Source organism: Podarcis vaucheri (genome assembly GCF_965113315.1).
Source record: "Podarcis vaucheri genome assembly, chromosome: 4".
Classification (NCBI taxonomy): domain Eukaryota; kingdom Metazoa; phylum Chordata; class Lepidosauria; order Squamata; family Lacertidae; genus Podarcis; species Podarcis vaucheri.
In genome coordinates this window covers 97,654,305-97,660,304 of record NC_138762.1, presented here as the reverse complement: position 1 = coordinate 97,660,304, position 6,000 = coordinate 97,654,305, and positions in this window count along the sequence as shown.

Here is a 6,000-nt window from a genome sequence, read left to right as displayed (position 1 = left end):
GTAATATAGAAAGGCGGTATACAAATTAGAAATGAAATGAAATGAAAAAGAAATTAAGAAGGTGGATGCGACCATAAGGGGCGCAGGTGGCGCTGTGGTCTAAATCACTGAGCCTCTTGGGCTTGCTGATCAAAAGGTCGGTGGTTCGAATCCCTGTGATAGGGTGAGCTCCCATTGCTCCGTCCCAGCTCCTGCCAACCTAGCAGTTCAAAAGCACACCAGTGCAAGTAGATAAATAGGTACGGCTGCGGCGGGAAGGTAAACGGCATTTCTGTGCTTCTATCACAGAGTTCCGTTGCGCCAGAAGCGGTTTAGTCATGCTGGCCACATGACCTGGAAAGCTGTCTGTGGACAAACGCCGGCTCCCTCGGCCTTAAAGCGAGATGAGCGCCGCAACCCCATAGTCACCTTTGACTGGACTTAACCATCCAGGGGTCCTTTACTTTTTTACCTTTTACCTACCACCACCACCAAAAACCAGCCCAGCAGCAACGGAACACAGGAACACAGGAAACTGTCTTTTGCTGAATCAGAGTGACTTTCTAGGATTTCAGCTGGGGATCTTCCCCCAGCCCTAACCTGGAAATGCCAGGATTGAAACTGGGACCTTGTGGATGCTAAACAGATTCTTTACCTCTGAACACTGGCCATTCCCCTGAGTGCTAGCTGGAAAAGAAATGCAGAAAGCAAGTGGTGATGGTTGCAATGCTTGGAAGGGGACGTCTGGCTGGAGCCTGTAAAAGGAGCCCTTGTATTAGGAGGTGAGAGTGCATTGCAACATTTTATGGTGGGTACCACTTGCATACGGAGGAGAAGAGGAGCTGTCCGGAGACACAAAGCCATAACCCATCTTCTTGTGAAAAGTGCAGTAAATCTTTTTTAATATCCATGCAGAACAGACAGGTGTTCTTGCTATTAGCGCCTCATCCAAAAGAGAAAGAGAAAAAGACGAAGCCCACACATCATAAACATCTACAAGCTATAATTATCTCTAATAGCAGTACACAGGACTCTGCAGTTTCAAAGTGCTTTGCAGACATCAAATAATGAAGTGCTTATGACATCCAGATAAAAAAGATGAGGAAACTGCGAGGGCGAAATAAGCAATTTTCCCGTAACTGCATATGGAAAGGCAGTGTCTGCTGTGATGAGTTGGGGTATTAATCACACGGGTTTGTACAGTCATGTCGTCAGGAAAGAGGCACTAATGATATCTGGCAGAGAATTCTCAACACCTCACCAACATCACTACCCAAGATCCTTTGAGGGAAGCCATGACAGGTAAAGGAATATGTCGGGCGCTTGCAGCAATGCCTCACACTTAGATCCTTTTCATCGGACCTCTTTCTGAGAATGATTGATAATCTTTGAATGCACTTTGTAGCTGGATTTTTGTGGCAAGTTGGGTTGGTGGGTGGGTGCAAGATGGTAAGAGTGACCTTGCGGGAGTAATAATAATAATAATAATAATAACATAATATTGGTGGGTCCCAACAGAATATTAAAAACATAATAGAAGATCAAACATTAAAGACTTCCCTAAACAGGGCTGCCTTCAGATGCCTTCTAAAAGTCAGATGGTTATTTATTTCCTTGACATCTGATGGGAGGGTGTTCCACAGGGCAGGCACCACTACCGAGAAAGCCCTCTTCCTAGTTCCCTGTAGCCTCATTTCTTGTAGTGATGGAACCACCAGAAGGCTCTCAGAGCGGGAGCTCAGTGTCCGGGCAGAACGATGGGGGTGGAGAATGCTTCTTCAGGTATACTGGGCCGCAGTTGTTGAGGACTTTAAAGGTCAGCACCAACTGTCCGTATAGTCCCGAGTTCTGCTTGTAACAGTGGTCAGTGAGATGCCTCTGGAGATACACAAGCCATCTGTATGACGATGACAACCATTTCCTCTTTATCTCCAGAACATGCTATTCCAAAATGAGGGGATGCCAAACAGGGCAGCCCCAAAGTATTTTGCTGCCTGAAGTGGAACAGCAAATCCAAATCAACACAGGAACAGAAACATGGAGCATCAGGCTAGGATTGGGTTTCTTCAGGAATGTTTGAAGCAGGAGGCAACATACAAGCAAGGAGTAGGTGCTTGGTATGGAGAAAGATGGAGAGATGCTATTGGGAGACAGAGAGAAGGCAGAACTACTCAACAGCTACTTTGCCTTGGTCTTCACTTAAAATGAAAGCACCGCCCAACCTGGTGATAATAAAATGAACTAAACAACAACAACAACAATTTATTGTACCACACCCATCTGACTGGATTGTCCCAGCCACTCTAGATGGATTCCAACAAAATATAAAGGGACAAAACAAAACATCAAAAATTAAAACCTTCCCGAAACAGGACTGCCTTCATAAGGTCATGCGATTGTTTCATGACACCACAAATCAGCCGTCTGAATGCTTGCTACCGTGTAACTATGTGGACTAATAGTCCTTAATTTGTGTATTCTCTCCAACCCCAGAATATATATTTTTAAAGCTATCTATATATAAGAAAAAGGAGTGAGGGGAGAGAAACTGCTGGAACTTTACCCAAGAGGTTTCTCACCACTATCTTGTCACATCCAAATGTCAAAACATTGAGGGTGGCAATAATATATACTGATGAAGGCAGTTTATCAGTATTTCAATAGAGGACAACTTCAAAATGTCTTTTGAGACGGGTGTTTTCATCTCCCCCATCCCCTTTCACGAAAGCAAACCATAAGACAATGTTCTTCCAGGATCACCGAGCCTGGAGTAAAATTTCATGGCACGCTGCTATGATAATCTGCTGTAGTTGCCACTTTGTTACTGATATGGGCTGGTGAAACATCACCCCGGACTTGATTTGCTATTTATGTAACTGATCCGTCAAGTGGAAACCTGCAAGTCCTCTATTCAGTTTGGTAAACATGGGCTTGTCTGTCACCTCGCATTGTTCCTCTTCAAAGTACAGTTGCCACCTTATCTGGCAACAGCTTTCTTTAAGAGTGCTGTGCCTGTGAAATCATCTTTCACCACCGAAGCTGGCATCTTCTTGTTTCTTCTTCTTATTCTTCTTCTTTTCTTCGCAGGAGCAGAGACATTCATCTCTACCTTAATGGTTAATTAATTTTGAAAATGTGTATTTCACAACACAGTCATAATAAAGAATGAATGGAGACTGGGAGGTGGACAATGGAGTCCAGTGCCCCTTCTTCACATTGCCTCCCTATTTAGTTCTTCCAATGTCATCCAAAACACAGATAACTTTTCTTTCATGAATTGTCCTCTTGAATGATTTATACATGTTGTGTTATCTGAAGCCCTCTCCAGATCCCCTTGTGGGTTCAGCCAGCCATCAGCTGAATAATTGTTAATTTTAACACTATAAAAGGTTCTGATGCCAGGGAGATAAAGTGTTGAAGGGGAGAATTAATTGAAATGTATCTTCTAATCACAGTGACTCTCCACTTTTCAGCCCTACAAAAAAATTATACATCGGTTTTGAGGCGGAGAGAAATTTACATCTGCGTGGCCCATAAAGCTTTAGGACTAGCAGGAAATAGATAAGTTAATTGTCTCTTGGACCCATAAATGGTTTGCCCAGAAAATAGACCAGGGCAGGCCCTCTGTTCACAGCACACTGAGCGCTCATACATCGGATCCTTCCTAAGCAACAGCAGACAAAATTGGCCGGGAGATCTCTGACAGGCACCTTTGACAAGACAGGAGACGAGGAAAGAGAGAGGGAGGAGCAGCAGGGTGGGGGAATGATTCAACTCAACCCAAATTTAATCTGGGTATTAAACACTCTACGCTTCTGATATACTTTGGAAAACATGCTTGTGTACACATACATATATATATTGAATTAATATGAGGCACCATTTCAGATGGCAGCAGGACAGCTGCAAAGAGATCCCAAGGTTCCCCAAGGACCGAGGGCCTGTTCTTGGATGCGTTCAAGGTCAAAGTGCAAAAAAAAAAGCAATGCAATTTCCCTCTACAGTACAATAGAGAACGGGGGCCGTTATCAACCCAGGGCCAACTAGCATCTGTTGTCGCTGGGCTTCTTTTAAAACAACAAAGGAGCCTGCGCCTTTGGCATGCTAACCTGCTACATAGGTATTGTTTATTGGAATCGTCACTGAGTGCGTGGCACCTGTCAGCTATCCTGAGACACTCGTGAGGATTAGTGGGGTCTGAAATGTGAGGGCCAGGTCCCCTTTATGGCCTCGCCTGAAGTTAAGCAAACAAATGCCACCCATTTCAGGTTTGCAGGGTATTTCTTTATAAAAACCAACCAACCAATAATTTATACAGCACGGTCCCAGGGGTTATGATCCGAGCGCACTTGTGGTTGTTCAAACAGAGGGGGAAACAAGAACCTAATCTGGAGGATAGGATGGGAAGGAAGAGCAAAGGGACAAGACCGAGTTCATGGCAGGAGCGCCAGGCGGACCACTGGTGCCACTGAAACTGACTCTAGAAAATAAATCGGAAGTTTTGTGAGAGTACAATATCAGGTGTGTCCTGAACAAAAGGAAAAGGTATTAAAGTACATTAACGTTGCCTTTTCTTTAGAAACTTGAGTTTCCCCTCACAATTACTTTAAGTGAAATGAACTTTGAGCCACCTCTGCTGTCCTTTGCAAATGCTCCCCTCTGCAGGAAAACAAAACAAAACACCTTTTGGACAGTGCTGGAACAACAGGACCTTACAAGATTTAGGCTGCATATACACTATACAGTGTATAGCAGGCACGTCCAACAGGTAGGTCGTGATCTACCGGTAGATCACTGGATGTCTGTGGTAGATCACTGGTAGATCACTGTCTCCTCCCCTCCCCCAAAGAAGCTCAACAAGTTTGGCTCCCCTAAAAAAGCTCAACATTTTCACCCTGCTCCCCCCAAAAAAAATAGGCAACAGGCCTTCCCCCTTCCTAAAAAAAGCTCAGCAACTTTGACCTGAACCCAAAAAAGGGGGTCGATCACTGCCAGTTTTTAATTCTGTGAGTAGATCGCAGTCTCTTGGGAGTTGGCCACCCCTGGTATATAGGAGTAAGATCCATAGACCCCAAGGGGACTTACTCCTGAGCAAACCTGCAGTCCTATGCACATGATGTCGTAAACCCTACTGAGTGCACTGGGTTCATCTAAATATGCAAAATATAAGAAACACATCTGGTACCAGTTACCATGCCCCCCCCCTTGTAATATGGTGATATGTACCTTAAAATACAGAGGAATATCAGTGCATGGCAAATTGAAATATGATGGGTTGCTATGGCTGAAAGGACCTCCTTTAGTGGTGGCACCCTGGTTGTGGAACACCTTCTCCTGACACATGCTTGAATGTTTTTTCTGTAACTCTGGGGAGTTACAGTTTTGCATACTCCACAAAAAATGAAGGGTGTCTTTTTATACAGCACGGCTGCAGCAAGAGTTCTTATCGCAGCAAAATGGAAGAGTGCTGAAATTCCCTCTATACATGAATGGATCCAAAAGCTGACAGAATATGCTGAATTAGACGGTCTATCAGAAAAATATAAAGAATAAATCAAAACAGGAATTTGTCTCAAAATGGGAGGTTTTCAAAGAATATTTGAAATATAAATATAGTAGTTTAAACTCTGTTGCAGCATTCGAGGAACTTCAGAGGAACTGCAAGTTAGACATAAGAGTTAAGATATATTAAGAAATAGTTAAATGATGATAAAAGTGTATTGGCAATAAGTAATATGAAATTGAAATAAGGAATAGATGGGAGGTCGGGTCTACAGTGCTAAGACCAACTTATGTTTTATTGTTTGTTAAGGAAATTTTGTGTTTATTGTTATTCCTGTGTGTAATTCTGTATCTGTGTTTTCTCTCTCCCCCCCCCCTTTTGCTGGATCAATTTTTTTTAAAAGAATGTTTTTCTGGTGCCCCCCTTTAAAACTTGTAAAATAGCTTTTAAATAAGTGTGAGTTGTTATGTTTTTTTACTCACTGCTCTTCACGGGGCTTTTTTTTTTAATCTAGCTTT